Raw genomic sequence first — 17,332 nt, forward strand, 5'->3', positions numbered from 1 at the left:
TACACACATATTGGATTTTTACTAGATTTCCTACATATGTAAACTCCAGAGCGGAGACCCTGTAAACCTGGTTATGTTGGGGTACGAAAGGAGGGGGTTTCTGGTTGGTAATCAATGTAAATACATAAAACACACTATTTGCAAAGAGAAGTTTTAAAACAAAATTGACTATAGTGTTAAAGTATGTTGCTAACAAATAACCAACTTACTGCTTCTTAGTGTTTATAAATGCATCAATAGTTCAACATACATGACCAACTAGTGAGTGATGTTCTGAATTGTTGGATGGGAGAAGTCCCAAAATCCAAATGTGTTTCTCAGAAATGGTTCCTCAGGGGATATAGGAAGTTTAGAGGACAGACATCCCATGGACTGGGTCATAGGAGAGAAAAGATGCATTTAGGTGGATTGGTGTTAGTGATATGACTATAGACTTTGTTTGGTCCTGTGTAATATGTCAGCACTATATAAATACAAGTAAATATTAATACGTTGTAAAAATGCACTGTGTTGGGGAGCATTGGAATCCAATTAACAAGGGCTGCCTTTATTTTATTTGTATTTATTTTCTAGTTATTCTATGCTGTTTTTAATGAATGCAAGCATTCAAAATGCAGTAAAGATCTCTATTCTACTTTAAGGCACAGGCTATAAGTGAATATACCATGACTTGTGACCCTCCACACAGCATATGATGTGATGAACATAAATGTTAATGACTCTACAGCAAAATGACCTTGAAAATTATTTTACCATGTTGACAATTATAAGGTTACATGCACACGCAGTTCAAAAGCTGTTTATCAGCAACATATGTGGATAAAAATAAATAAATAAAATACCCCCCCATCTGTGACTGGTTTATTTTCAGGATAAGTAAAAAGATATTACTCAGTATACATTTATCTTAAATGAATAAAATAACAAATTCTCCCATCTCACTGGAAGCCATCCTTGTTAATTAAAATAATAATATCGGAAACAATAATTAAAGCAATTAATAACCTATTGACAATTTCCTGCAGCAGAGGCAAGCATAAAACAGTACAGCAGATTTATTATAGCAGGTATAAATTACATTGACATTTCTGCCTTGTTAAGAGACCTTTATCAAGGCAAAAGCTTTGATGTAATTTATACTTACTCTTAATATATTTAGTAATCTGTTTAAGGCTTGTGAGTGTTCCAGCTGACTTATCTATTTTTATCTGCATAAACATATTTATATTTTATCTTCCATCGCTGGAAATGTGTGAGCCTGCTGCAAGATGATAATTGGAGGGATGAGTAACTGGTGCAATATTTTGCTGCCAAACAGATTTTGGATATTCCAGTATCCCAATAATAATGGAGAGTGCTGCTAAAGAACAGTTTTCCCAATCAGGGTTCCTCCAGAGTTTGTTAGGGTTTCCTTGAACAATAAACCTCTCAAGTCAGTTTAATAGATACCAATGGTCTTTTTGGCTATCTGTAGGGGTGGGCAGCCTTCCCACTGGCCAGCAATGTAAGAACCATTCTTCCTACTGATCACCATGCTAATGTACTATGAGATGTGGTATAAAGTAAATTATAGAAGGGGTTCCTCAACCTCCTGAAAGTTATTTCAAGTGGTTCTGCTATGTTAAGAAGGTTGATAAACACTGCTATAGAGAGTCTGCGTGTGCAAGTCCTGATCGTGACATGGAGTGGTGTTGTAAGGACAAAGTGGTTAACAGAAACATTTTTATAAAAACTAATGTTAAGATCCATAACAGTGTTTTAACACCTGGTACCAAAAGAGGTCATGATGGGCATCAAAAGTTTAATATGGGGCCTCGTTATCTGTAGTTATGCCCCTTACAATAGTCATTGGATTTGATAGAACAAACACGCAATTAATTAAGGTCACAAAATAAAGGGGCCAGCAGATTTTGTGACCTTCTTCCATTATATTCAGCCTGGTTTGTATTCCTCTATGCCTACTTTTGCATTTTATTTTCATACCTTCAATTGCTTTGTCTCCTTGTAGGTTGAAGATTAAATTGCCATATATCTGAACTGAACAGAAGATGTTGCTGAATTTATTTACTGCTTTTATACTATTATGTAGCTTGTTGTGTATATGTACATAATAGTTATATTCTGTACTTGCAAATGCCTTATGACCCTATTCTCATATAAAAATGTAAATTTACAAATGCTGATAAAAAATATTCCAAGATGTATATAGTGTTCCAAGCAACACATTGCTATCTCAAGGGATAAAGTATGTTCTTTTATTTAAATGAAACTTTTTACATCCAGTAACAGAAGGTATTTTTCTGGTCTGTGCCCTAGAAACAACTTTTTGTCTACTTTTAAAATCTAAAAGTTTAAAATAAGTTTGCATAGAGGAGAACGTCTGTATTTTTATGCTGGAAAATTATGAAGGGGTGGACGTCAGGCATATATTGTGCTGGTTTCAGGCAAAAAGCTCAGTGAATGCACAAAATGATTTCTTTTATGGCTTTGCACTCCAACAAGGAGCACTGCAGCAACAGCCATCCACGATTATACCACTGCTATAATAAATAACATGGCCATTCAGTGGAGCCCCAGTGTTCTCGGAGGGAATGCTCCCAATCACATGTCACTGTGACTTTTAGAGTGCATTAAGGTAAATGCACTCTCATGTTCATGATGTCAAAATAGATTTTGGTGAATATCAGTCATTGCACTGTAACCAGCATGAATCACACTAAAAGACAGTCACAGGATGACTTGATGTGTGCATGAAAAGAAAAGCAAAGGTTTCCAACATGACCACTTTTTATTTTCATTTATATTTTTCTGGAAGCCTAGCAAAGACTGGGGGGAAATAATAATAACATGTACAGATATATATTTTTACCAAAAGCCAAACAAATCGCTATACATGGGAAAGTAGGGGCCGTGGGGCATCACCAATATACACTAATACAGTTTAGTTAGAGTCACACTTTTGTGGAGGATATCTGTGTGCACGTTAACTTGTGTTATGCTGCATTTATATTGCATTGCAGTAACACAAAGGGTCTGATTTAATAATGTTCTTCAAGAATGGAAAAATGGATTATCTTTGAAATACATGGGTAGTCCAGCAAACCTGAAATGGATTTCTTAAAAATTATTTGCTAATCGTTTGCAAATGTTTTTACCCCTAGACCAAATCCATTCCAGATTTGCTGGATCACTTAGTTTCTTCCATAATAGTCCATCTTCTCCAGTTTTGGAGAGTTTTATTAAATCATGCTCAATGCATTCGTACAAAATTTTTAATGGTCATGTACCTTTTGTTTACCAGTGTACCAATACCCACAGATGGTTTACATGGGTGCATTGTGGTGTGCTATACAGCAGGTCTATAGTGGGGTATCGGAGATATGCACTGGACTGCCATTGAAAATTAATGAAACCACAATTCTTCACAATGATCATGGTACTACAGGTTACTGTAACACTTTGTTGTGAATCCAGCCTTTTTGTTTTCTTCTTTTTTTACATTTGAAGTGCATACCACCCTTGGACATACATGGGTAATTCCAAATTGCTAGGAGTACAGATACAGATGTCAACACTTTCTCCTATCCATCCTTAAAACCTTTCAGTACATTTTCAAACCTCACCAATTTATTAAGCATATTCTGTGGACTACATCAGCCATTCTCAACCAGGGTTCCTTGGAATCCTGGAGTTCTTCCAGAAGCTGCCAAGGGTTCCTTGAGTTGTGGCTGATTGACCAGCTAATTGACCTCCCAAAAGATGGTTCCTGGATTGTTCCAAGGCCAACACCAGAGCCACCTGCCTGATACCAAGGACCTTACCAGCTGTCTGCAAAGGTGGAATTGTGACCACTAATGTACAAGGGCCTTTCTACCTACTGCCAACCAATTCTAGTAGCATTTTTCCATTGATTAAATATTGCAGGATTTCCCAACACTAGACAATTATTTTAATGATTCCTCGTGGGTAAAAAGTATGAGAAAGATTAAAAGATTTGTTTCTGTTACTGATCAGATAGGATCCTGCTGCGCCTTTAAATTCATCTACCTGTACATCTAATGCAATGCGCCTGATTTATTAAAGCTCTCCAAGACTGGGGAGGTTGCACTGTCATCGGTGAAGCTGGGAGATTTAGCAAACCAGGTAGGGATTTCTTAAAAGTAATTTTCTATTTGTTAGCAAGTGTTTTCAATCCAGGACCAGATCCATTCCAGGTTTGCTGGATCACTCAGCTTCACTGATGAAAGTGTATTCTCTCCATCCTTGGAAAGATTTAATAAACTAGGCCGAGTGATAGAAATGTGTTTGAACGTGTGCCAAACGGCATGAACAGCTTGTACTTTTTGCAAATAGCAGATACTAAATGTTTTCACTTTATTATTTCAGAGGTCAGTGAACTCAAATGAAAAGGAAATGACACCCACAGGAACTCGATTGCCACAATCTAATTATTAAGGGATGAGTTTACACTACACAGCAGCAAAGTGCTTTTTATTTTTACAAAACTAACTTTTCTTTCCAGAAATTAACAGCAGAAGTCATGAACTCGAATAATATAAAAATATGTTAACTGTCTGGTTCATTTTAAACTCTTCTTTTCTCACTCATAGGAAAAGTTCTGTTCTTCAACACTTCAAAGACAATTAATGCCCAATGTCTCTAGTCTGGCTTCGAAACCCTGGGAAGTATGAGGTTGCTATAGTAACAAATTCCAAAGCAGACAATCTGCAAAAGATATGGCTGGGACATTGAATGAGAATGAAGATGGGAGACATACCAGGAAAACGGGTCAGGTTGGTGGATGTTACAAAGATGCTACAACTGAATTTACTATAACATGACATTGTGTGAAGCAATCTAAAGATTCTTTAACTGTATACATTTTTTAAAGTGGACATTGTAGTAAAGTACAACATTTGCTTATTAGAAACAGGCACCCTCCCCATAAAGAAAAATGATGCATATAGGTAAATGAAAAATGTACCTGTAAGAAAATATTAATCATCTTATGTTCTGCAGGACTTGAGATTTGGGATCCCCATCATTCCCAGCATACAGGACTTTTTCAACTAGCTATATACACCGCTTCGCCAAAAAAAAGTCACACACACTAATATTTTGTTGGACCTCTTATTGCTTTGGTTACAGCATGCATTCACCAAGATTTCATTTCAATACACTTAAAGCAAAAGTAAACCCAAAACCAAAAAATCACACCTACTTTCAAACCCGCAGATCAGTCTGTCCGTCGGGAGGTTTCTTCCATCGGGTTCCATGTCGTCCCGGTATCTGTCTTCGGGCCGCTGCAGAGGGAGCACCAGGCGCCAACATCTTCTTCTTCCGAGTTATTCTTCCTACGTCACCTGATCTTGCACTGCTCAGGCACGAGATCGTGTGACGTAGATTGGGAAAAAAATTGCAGATATCACTGCTCATGAGTGAGATCGGCATTTTTTTTTTTCTATTGATGAAAGGGCTCCTTCTGCGCATGCCTGAGATGCTCCGGCATGTGCAAAAGGAGCAGCCAAAAGCCTCCCGAGATGCGTTACATAGGTATCCCTGGAGGCTCTGCACTCCCAATAATTCTTGAACACCTAAGCGATCAAGAAGTAAAGGGGCGGTGCTACACCCTTTGTTTTAAAAATGAAGGGTGTTGCACTTAAAAATAAAACAAACAAAATGTTTTCTTTAAATAAAAGGGTTGTCCACCCTTTTATGTACAGTAAACGTTCTGATTTACACTTTAAGTAATATTATAACATTCATATTCATCCAAAGTTTCATTCTTCATTTTATTTATTATGGAAGAGTCAGACAGCTGTGTAAAGTTTTCTCCAGCGCATCCCAAGGATTCTCAGTTGGGTTAAAATCTGGATTCTTTGGCGGCCAATCTATGTGTGAAAATGTGTGTGTGAAAATGTCTATTGCTGCATTAACCACAACTTTAACCTAATGATTCAAAGCATTGCAATCTTGTAATATGTCACTGTGCCATTAACTAGGAAAAAATCAATTTTTGGGGTACATAAAGTAGCTGAACCTCGAACTAACTCATTAAATATACAGCATTGCATAATATGATGGCGCTATATAAATACTGTTTATTAATGATAACCCCAAATCATAACACCAACTTTTTTTTAGAGGTGGAGGGGCACAGATCTAATAAGTGGACCTTGCATTTGAATTTTTGTAATTTTTGAAGCACATTTTGCATTTTTTTAGGTAGATGTTCTGTGCTCACTGTACCCTGTGGGTGGTGGCCATACTTCTAGCCTTTTTTCTACCAGGTTATGCCTCTTGGGCATTTATGTCTATGGGAAGTTACTATGCAAAGCAGCCAGAAAAGATTTCTGCAGGTGGAATGTAAACATCACAGAAAAGCAGCCTTCTTTACAGACAGGCAATTGCGCATCTTGGGAGTTCTGGTTGGTTTAGCGCAGAAGGAACAGTTTACTGGTACATGATTTTTTTTGTATAAGAAAAATGTAGTTGTATTTTAAAGTAGAACTGTAACTATTTATAAAGAAATTACAAACTGACCATTAGCACAGCAAAAACGTTAAAAGCTTTTATAGCCACAGTATTGTAGATTAGGATAAGCAAAAGGGAGAGCACAAATACTACTTATCTAATTTTACAATTGGAGCTAGAGAAAGGGTGAACATAATGGGAAATAAATGCTGCTTGTATAAAAGGTGTGTTTTGCATGTAATACAAAGCACCCACAATATTATGGAATTTATTATTTTTTGCTTTCTGTATAATCACACTCTGCAAGCTTGTGTGTTTCAATGCAAAAACATTTTCCAACTGTACAATTTAGTATATGTGTTTTGGTTTCATCTCACCAACCCTTTATGCCCCCCTTATTCTAATCTTTTAATTGTCCAACCTTGGAGTAATGACTCAATAATTTTAGTTTCTCAGAAACATTTGTATTAGCATTTATAATTTACATCAATACATATTACAGTCATGCCATTTGACCCTATCAAGCCCAGAGAAAAGGTTTTTCTTCTGTATATAATTATGACTGCATATTTTTTAAATATGTAAAATGATTTCTTAATGAATGGGACTACGTTAGAAAAGCGCAGACACTTTCATACGATCAAAAATCAAGTGACCTAATGTCTTAGTTGGAAGCTATCAGGGGTATAAAATAAAAAGATATTTCCTTTACATTTTAGTTCTTACTATAACTTTTCCCATGGCTTGCTCATTTCTGTATTCATTTTTTCCTGAAATGATGATAACAATTAGAAAATTTTGGTAGGTTTTACCATTTTAAAGATATTCACTAGATAATAAAAACACCAGATAATATAAATGGAGCTACACACCATCTAAATTAGGGGGAAAAAGAGTAGATTGCTCTTTTCCCCAAGGAGTTTACCAAGCAAAATCTAATATTAATAAAGATAAAATGTGAAAAACTTCAAAATGAAAGACAGATTGCAAAGGAAAGTAAGGCAAACCCCAAACCCATGTAGTCCCCTTAAAGGAGTCTCTGGGTTGGTAACTGGGCATAAAGAAAAGACTTCAAAAAAGATCAAAGTTGTCAAACAGATTCACTCTTTTTTATGAGGAAGTAAGTAAACGGGTAGACAGTGGAATAGCAGCTGATATAGTGTACTTGGACTTTGCTAAAGCATTTGACACTGTACCCCACAGACGGTTAATATGCAAGTTAGAGTCGATAGGTTTGGAAAAGTCAATCTGTAAATGGATAGAGAACTGGCTTAAAGATCGCATGCAGAGAATAATGATTCATACTCTGGATGGTTTAAGGCTATGAGGAGAGATTAGCTGAACTGAATCTATTCTCCCTTGGGAAAAGACGTTTAGGGGGATATGATCACCATGTATAAATATATAAACGATCCATATAAAGAACTCTAACTAGGGTTTTATATCTGGGATATGTTTATTTCCCTAGTGGTTGAACTTGATGGACTTATGTCTTTTTTCAACCTGATGTACTATGTAACTATGTAATATTCTTATTGGATATATATCACCCATTTAATTATCTTGCTGACATTCTGTCCCTATGTCATGTCATGACCCTATCCTTGCCCTTTAATCCGTTTTCCAGGTGAAAATGAGCTGCATGATGACAAATATTCTCTGAATATGACATCTCATGTTTCACTGTACTACAATACAGTATATGCAGTGTATATTTCCTGTATATTGGCATTATTCCAATAGCATGCTGGATTTCAGAAGCATAGCAACAGAATTGTTCTGGTTATATAGAGTGGGTCTGTCTTTGATTACAGAACACCAGTGGCGACATGACACTAAGTTAACCTATAAATGGTGAAACTGAAGCACTAGGGCACTAGGGGCCTTAAGTTGATTTCCAACCATGAGGGAATTATTTGCTTTAAATTAGATCCATTAATGCCAAGGCATCTGAATATTCTGGGAATTACAGTTCCACCACAAAGAATAAACCCAAATATTGCCTAGACTTTTAAACATGGCTTTAATATTGCTCCAGCAGACAGCAGTGTTCTGTACTGAAAAGCATTATAGTAGAAGTCAAAGCACACCATGGCTTATCTTTCAACACTATATTTGACTATGATAATGTTACCATTAAATATATATTTAAAAGCCAGATGGTTATAGTCAGAGCTTGTTAAGGTATAGTGTGTTCTGCTGAATCATCTGCTCCTCCGCCTGGTATAGTGGACAGAAAGTCATGAATTTATAAAGAGCATTACCTGCTGAGGGCAAAACTTTATTAGACAGGTAAAGACCAACATTGCAGAGCCGTGCTACTGACAGATGTGAAAGGTGGAGCAGTCAGCTCGCTCAGCTGTTACAGATAAGCATGGTTGACCTGGTTCATCATGATCCATATTTAGCTGACCACGCTTATGACTGGATGATGCTGATTTTCAGATTTACAATTCGGGTACTTATTTGGAACAAAACAATGTCAATTTCCTCAATCATTTGCTTTGTGCTATAAACTGCCTATGAATTTATCTGTACAGTATATTCTAAACTTTTCAGTTGGGGAAACTACAACTTTACATTTATTTAATAAAAACATTTATATATATATATATATATATATATATAAATTTTTAATATATTGTAATTGTAAATCCAGCTATATATAAATAAGCAACCATGCTTATATATAAAGCTGGACTTACAATTGCCATATACAATATTTCACTATACGCATCTGCAAATAGTCTATTATGTGAGACTGAAAGAGCATTAAGGGCCCATTTAGATCTATGACCTGCTTTAATGAATGCATGTTGAAGCTTGTTATCTTATGCATGCATGTGCATTGGGTTAAAACAGCCTATTAATTGACTGTTCAAAATTAATGGCCCTGCAATGCACCGTTTATGTGAACAGTTTGCTGCAAGTTACTGCAACACATATTGTACACCTGAATAAGCCCTGAAGTGTAGCAAACACAACTTTAACCCACCTCTTTTAAATCTTGAGTGTAAAAAGTTAGGTTCTTGGGTGTTTAATTCTTTCTTCCTATTCTGTTGACCAACTGTAAGGGATAAGAAATGGAAGACAATTTCCCAACAGGGGCACCAACTGCAATATAAAGTTTGCAGATGTTTTTAAAGTACATGCAAACTTATTAGCACAACATGTGCAAAAAATACATACAATAAAATATTAGTGCATAAACCACAATGATGAATGTTTAGGAGCCACTACTGAAAAATAAAGTTTTGGGTTTACTGATACTTAACTCTTTCTATTTCTACTAAAATAAAAGTTTGTATTTTTATTCATTTTTTTCCTCCTACCTAACTGTATGCCCCCTTTCTTTCTTATCTAAATGACCAATTCTATTTTATACCCATTGATCACAACATGGGAGGAGTAGTACATAACTTCCTGAAAACATCAAAGCACCCTGCTTCAATGCTCCTCTAAAGAGCTCCAAGACCCGATGGAAGCAATAGGCTGGCTCTTGGTAGACATTATCCTTCACCATGCCTTGAGGGGTGAATGTGAGTCTGAAGACATGGGCATTCTAAGACAGGGGTCAGAAGCCAAGGAACCTTGTCAGCCAAGCCAGAGGTCCAAAGTTTAGGAACACAGGATCAGCAAGAAAGCAGGAACCAAGAAGATTTAGGATCAGCATCTGATAAGGTAGAAAACGCAGATCACGTACAGAGATCCGCATAAGGATGATGATGAGGAAACCAATAGAAAACAAAGAATGATCTGGCAACTCTCTGCACACTGCAGTATTTAGATAGGCCAAGGTTCCTGTTGATGTGATTATGGTGTCCTGTACTATTGAAGGCTAATGATCCCAAGCAAGTCTCAGTATTTCCATTCACATTAGCACAAGCTGTAAAGGAATAGTCAGGCGATGGGCATGATTTTAATAAAACTCTCCAAGACTGGAAAGTATACACTTTTATCAGTGAACCTGGGTGATCAAAAAAACTGGGGGATCTGGTCCAGGATTAAAAACATTTGCTAAGAAATCTATTCCAGGATTGCTGGATCACCCAGGTTCACAGATAAAAGTTTATCCTCTCCAGCCTTGGAGAGCTTTAATAAATCAGGCCTTATGTCTGTGGCTCAGCAGATGCCCAACATTGCAGAAATGAAGATTTGCAGGACCAAGTCCAGAACATGTTATGTTGGCCATGCAGGTGCAAGCCAACCAGCTTTTAACACTTAAGCTGGTCCCTTTAGAAACCTAAATGCACTGCAGAGTATTAGTATCTACACCTATACAGATACGGAGATGGTAGGTGCATAAAGACTTTTGGGCTCTAACTTACTTTAAAAGTAACAATATTGTATTGCCAAACAATGTCACCTGCCAGTGGTCTTCCATTCCTATAGATATGAGGTTGTCACCAAAATTGCTAAAACAGGTGACTGTTGTTATATATATATATATATATATATATATATATATATATATATATATTATTATTATATTATATATTGTCTAGATTATAACCTCTTCAGGAGTAAAAATTGTTGCCACTCAGTTAAACATTCTCCAAAATGTTAATACATAAATTTGGTAATAGAATGGTAAGTCATTGACTGGTAAGTGGCACCATATAGTCCAGTTCTGTGGATTTCAATTTGTATTAAGTATAAATTGTCGATGTTATAATCCTCCCACACTTTTGGGCTTTAGCTATTGCGTTCCAGCTTTCAAAATCTGCTACATATATCACAATGTGCAGCACTAAATACAGACATTCCGTCTTCCTTCCTGGTTGGCATGGCAACGCTTGTCAAATCATCCCTTGGTAGTGCCCTTTAATTGATTGAATAAATTATTTCTGCTACATGTGATTACCGAATGATGTACTGGGTTTTCTCCTTACCTCACACAGCAGTCTGTGCATATATCAATATTCTGCATTTATTATCATCCGCCAGGAAACTGACCTTCAGAAAGTGCCTAGGATGTTTAGTAAAAAGTAGCATTAAATTATTACATTTATGAGCAAACATCGTATTAAAACGGTGCATGTCATAATCACTTAGTTATTATAGTTTTATATTAAAAAAAAAGCAAAGCTTTCTTTTTCAAGGTTTTCCTGTTGGATACACAGTTATATTTATTGATGTTTGCTTTTATTTTAGCACAGGATTTATTATTTAGCCAATAAGAGAATAATTTGAAAATGGCATAATAATGTAAATCTAGAAGTGGTCCATGACATGTTTTTAGCTTGCTAATATTTACTAAGAGAAGCAGGGATCCCATTTGTACAAAGCAGAGTTTCTCAATCTTCCTAACATGAGGGAACCCTTGAAATAACTTTCAGATCTTCAGGGAACCGCTTCTATCATTACAATATCCACAGGTCACAGTATATTAGTGTGGTGGTCAGGAGGAAGAATGGCTCTTACATTGCTGGCCTATGGGGAGAATGTCACCCTTACACATAGCCAGAAAGATCATTGGTGTCCTCTAAACTGACCTGAGAACCACATATTGCTCATTTCTCAAGAAACCCCTAGTAAACCCTGGAGGAACCCTGGTTGGGAAACACTGCTATAGATAGTAAATGCCATTTTGTCTTCTTCCAGTGTTTGCAAACCAAACCCTTCTTGGCGTTTAAAGCAAAAGAAAAATAACCTCCCCATAACTGGCACTGACATTTTTATCTAATTTTGGTTCTTTCCCTGGTTCAGGATATTCAGCTATCTTGGTTGGCCAAGCTGGAATGATGCCACTCCTGCACATGTGCACACGGGTTCATACATTGTGGCATTGAAGTCCACTGCGCATGCACACTTAGTGTATATTGAACAGTACCATGTTATTGTAAATGCAGAGGTGCTGTTCATTAGATGTTACTAACTTACTAACATTTTTTAGGAGAAGCAGGAGTTTCATTTTTAAGGACTTACACTTTGTCCTCTTCCAGTGCTGGCAAACCAAACCTAATTGGGGTTTAAAGCAGAATTAAAGTCCTATAGTACATGCAGATGGGTTAATAATTTAATTTCTGTGCATGCTTAAAATACATTCTACAGAAGAACACGAACAGGCAGGCAAGTTTGTATTATTGCAGAAGAGACATATCCCTGCTACAATAGGGAGTCTGTCTGCTTAATTTTTAAAATATCTAAATCTTCATGCTTAATTACCCTTTGGAAAAAATTGGGCAGGGTCCTCTCCTCCTCCCGTGTCACTGTCTGTAGCTGTTTGTCATTTGCAACCCCTATTTATTGTACAACACTGCGTAATATGTTGGTGCTATCCTGTTTAATAATTCTGAATGGTCACAGTCAATCATGTATCATTGCCTTCACAATACCTTAGAATAAGAAAATGCATTTATACCCTGCTAGAGACAAATATACTAGATTAGTTTTATTTGTAAAAATTACCAAACTTTGACAATGCCTAAAAGTAGCAGAGGGACAGAAGGTCTTGTCTTGCAATGTTTTAGGGTTAGTATAAATTTATATACTTTTCCTAATCTCCTAGATGGTAAACTCTTCTGGGCAGGGTCCTCTGTATCTGTCTGTCATTTGCAACCTCTATTTAATGTAAAGCTCTATTGACGCTATATCAATCTTGTTTATTATTATTAATATTATTATTATTATTATTATTATTAATAACAATAATAATAATAATCAGAACAAAGTGACATGTTCTGAAAAACGCTGTGCTAAATACTTGTATATTGCTTACTTGTGTTTGATACAGCTCCCCCCACGCACACATACAGTTACACACAGCTTCTCCATCCACCCATGTATCCATCTCTTATTGTAACCTTTTCTCCTTCCATCTATTTATCTGACAATTACTGTTTAGCTTGTATTATAAACACAATATTCAGTCTGTGAATGAAGCATCTTTGTAAATCTAGGTCACTGGAGATTATCGCCTCTCTATCCTTGTGACTAGAAAAGAATACCATTGATAGAAGATGCATAGTATGGATGGCTATTCCACCTGGACCATTTGTTGTAACATCTTGCAACCATCCTCTTCACATTTAAACAGTTGCAATCACCTTTAACCCAGACATGGGTTGTTGTAATAGCTGTGCCGGTTTTTGTTTTAGATTTGGTTAATTAGCTTCCTATGCTAATGCACACATTCACCAAATTAGCTAACTGTTTTGATTTCCAGCCATTTAGTGCTTAATTACTATCCATCACTTGACCGCATTTTTTGTGGTTTCTTGTTTTTCATGCAATAAATTTAACCGAGTCATGTTAATGTGCATCTTTCACTTGGACACAATGTAGGCAGCAGCTTTACGTACAAAATTAGTACCAAAGAGGGTTCATCCTCTCAATATAATGCAGCCTTTGGAATATACTGTGACATGACCAATTTGTGTGGAGTTCTAGAGAGCTGATGAGCTAAAAATATTGTCCCAGAGTGCAAAATTCATTGTTTGTTGGTTAAATGCCACAGTCTAATCGTGCTTCAAATGGGTACTTTATAAGTACAGCAAAATCTTACCATTTGTAATTGTTCTTTAACACATTGCATTAACACATGTTAACGTGCTTTAAGATGTAATGCCATTCAGAATTAATAAATGACACTCCAATGCACATATATATGCAACAAGACTACCTTTGTAGTTGTGGTGTGCTGTGTTGGAAAAATTCTGCAGGTCAGTTTTTAGTTTAATGAGCTGCACTGCAAGCCCAAAGAAAAAAAAAAAAAAAAGAACTAAAGAGTTTTATTACTAATTGGGATCACCACACAAAAAAGTATTCATTATTGCAGCGGTCGCCAACCTTTTGGACCTCATGGACCACTAAATTTAAAATTTTAAATCCAGCGGACCATTAATAGGAATTTTTTAAAAAAGATTAATACATTTGGAAATAATGATCTTCCTAATGGTGCCTGACGAGGACTGTGAGCGCTCTGATTCATTGATCAGCTCACAGTTAAGTAAAGTATTACTATTGTTACTATTATCATTAGTTGCATTATCCATTTGCATTTTTCTTTCCTATTATGGGTTTATTTCATTTGAATCTAGGACTAAACAAGAAATTATAGTTATCAAAGTCAAACTTTATCATTAGATATAACAGTTGAAGAAAGTACGCATACTTATATAAAAGAGCATCTTATAAATAAACAAATAAAATAAAACAATCAGATGAGAATCGGTATTCGCAGAGCAATACTGAAGCGTACGGCACGGCAACGGTTGCCTGATACAACTTTTGACTACACTGACGTCACGCTGCGCCTCCCTTGTTTTTCCGCCTCTAGTACAGTTTGGAAATTTAGTGCAATATAAAGACGAAAATTTTCATTCAGAATATAAGAATTTATTACCATAATATTTTTGTTTTTTTATTAATAAGACATAAAAATTGCAAATAATGTCCAAATTTTTCGGTGGACCACTATAATTTTCTTGCAGACCACCACTGCATTATTGCATGGGCCTAAACTGGACCTTTCATCAATTTTTCATGTTAAATTTGTGATATGTCACAATATTCAGCAATATCATCATGTTTTTTTTTACATTTTTATCATTAGGTAGACCAAGCTGTGTCCATTGACATTGCCTGGGCAAAGATAATACCAACAGTCTTCTGTATGCAGCACAAAGCATTTCCTCAGCCCCTCACCGCTTGGTTCTGAAAGAACTGAACTTTAGTTGTGTTTGAGAACAGAAATTTGTTCATTAAAAAATGGTGGTGAGCAGTTTAATCGGCAAGTGGATTCCAGCGCTAGTGGTGTTATGAGCACCATTTTGGCATAAACATACCAGGTTGTAGGTGTCCTGCAGTAATGAAAGATCCAGGAACTTTTCACTGCTGCATCCTAAAAACTGGTATCTTTGGCACCAGTTCCACAGCGGACTTCTGGTCCTTCTTTTTGGCCACTGCAGGACTTACATTGTTCCTGGCATCTGGGTCTATTCGTGGCAATGCCATGTCTTAAACATGGATCTACACTGCATTGCCCATGACCCATACAGTGTAGACAGAAAACAAAAAGCCACCAGGAGCAGGGATACATTTTCTGCCACAAGACACTTGTTTCATGTTGCATGTTTCTTTTGCCAAAAACCTCTATCTCCTAGTGAGTTTTCAATTTTTGGGGTATCGTTACTTTTTAAGAGCAGTCTTTAAATAGTTGTAAGCTATTCATTTGTGTGACAGGTACACTTTAAAACATTAACATTTAGTCCTATATTTTTAGCTCCTTTTCTCAGAACCCTGGATATTTGTAATGCTGAGTTTTACAATGGTTGAAAGTATTACAGTAGGATATCACAAATGAAGAAACCGAGTTGTAGAATTGCTTTAATTAATAGGAAATGTTCCCCCACCTGCGCTTTACAGTAAAACTCACATTTTCCTTGGCCTTTCCATCGATGTGAGAGCAAAGCAGCATGCAAGGACTGACACTAATGGGCTTCTTGAGTCATACATCTGGGAGAGCCTATCACTGATCCGTCCTGCATTCAGTCAAGCCCCAGGTGGCTCAATGTATCGCTTATGTGATTTTGTTAGCCTCCACTGGATTCAGGTCTACAATCCTACTCACTTTCTCTTTGCTCAATTAATTTATAAAAGTCAGCTGCACAAAATAAAATGCCATTAATGTCAAGGTTTGTTTAATTTAAACATATGCATTTTTGCTGATATGCATTCACATAAATTTGATGGGGCTTGCTGGGAGGTAAGCACGTTTTGTTTTTTTTTAATAAAAATAAATACCCTAAGATAGAAAATGATTGGCTGGTTTAACAAACAGTCTATGGATATTACAGATGTGCAGGGACAGTTATTAACATTTGTGAATGCCAGATTCAGCAATTTCTTCAGAACTTCTGCCAGTAATAAAAAGACAAACTGATTGTCTTTCGATATTACCACAAATGTCTTTTGTTGCAATATTTACATTCATTATAGTGCTTTCACTTGCAGTACCTTTTTCTAACACCAGTCTGATGGGTAACGTCTTTCCACTCACTTTCTCTGAGCCCAGGTCAACTGCAACTTTCCCCAGCTTGTGACTGAACAGTGAAAGAAGAACAGTCATGACTTCATCTATCTGTCTAAGCTTTTACTATTCCTCTATTCAGCACATGAATGGATTAGCTTCTTTTGCTGCTTCTTCTTACACTCCATCTCTGGTTTAGGAAGCCTGCAGCTGGTCAAATTCTGATACTTACACTTCTTGAATTTTAAATACAAAATTCATCTTGTATTGTACGGAGGCTACTCCTTCACTGCAAAGATTAAATGTCTGGGTGATGTAAACGGCAAGTTTGTCTACTGTACCCTCACTTCCACAATGGTCTGTGTGGTCCCTCTTCCATCCTACACTCTTGGCATCTTCCATGTGCAATACAGGACCATTAGTCCATTGTAGTGGATGTTGTAAATTGTAGTGGATGATGGCAGTGCCTGTCAGCCTCTGCACAGTTTGATAAAAGGTGCTTGTGGAGGATTGGTTGCAGAGAAGCCGATGAGAACTGGGACCAGGCAATTCACATACCTATAGACATAAATATTTACCCCTTGCAGTGTGTGGGGTGGCCCACTAATGGGGAATTTCTTTGGCGGTTCTTCGAGTTAGGCGCTTAGTAACCTTGATAATTATTTATTAGTATGCAATAGTTTATACAAAAAAACATTTGTATGCAGGAGTTCGGTCCCAGTGGAGATTCATTCTTAAGAATTCTCCGCACCAGCCTGCTCTCCAGTGTTCTACCTGGTACATCAGCCATGGTGTTATTGGGTGCACATCGCATTTTTTTTTGATGGTTTCAATACATCACTGCAAACAGAGCAGACATAATCCCTCTGTGACTGTGTCATAGAA

The sequence above is a fragment of the Pyxicephalus adspersus genome, chromosome 5 (assembly GCF_032062135.1).
Source record: "Pyxicephalus adspersus chromosome 5, UCB_Pads_2.0, whole genome shotgun sequence".
NCBI classification, from domain to species: Eukaryota; Metazoa; Chordata; class Amphibia; order Anura; family Pyxicephalidae; genus Pyxicephalus; species Pyxicephalus adspersus.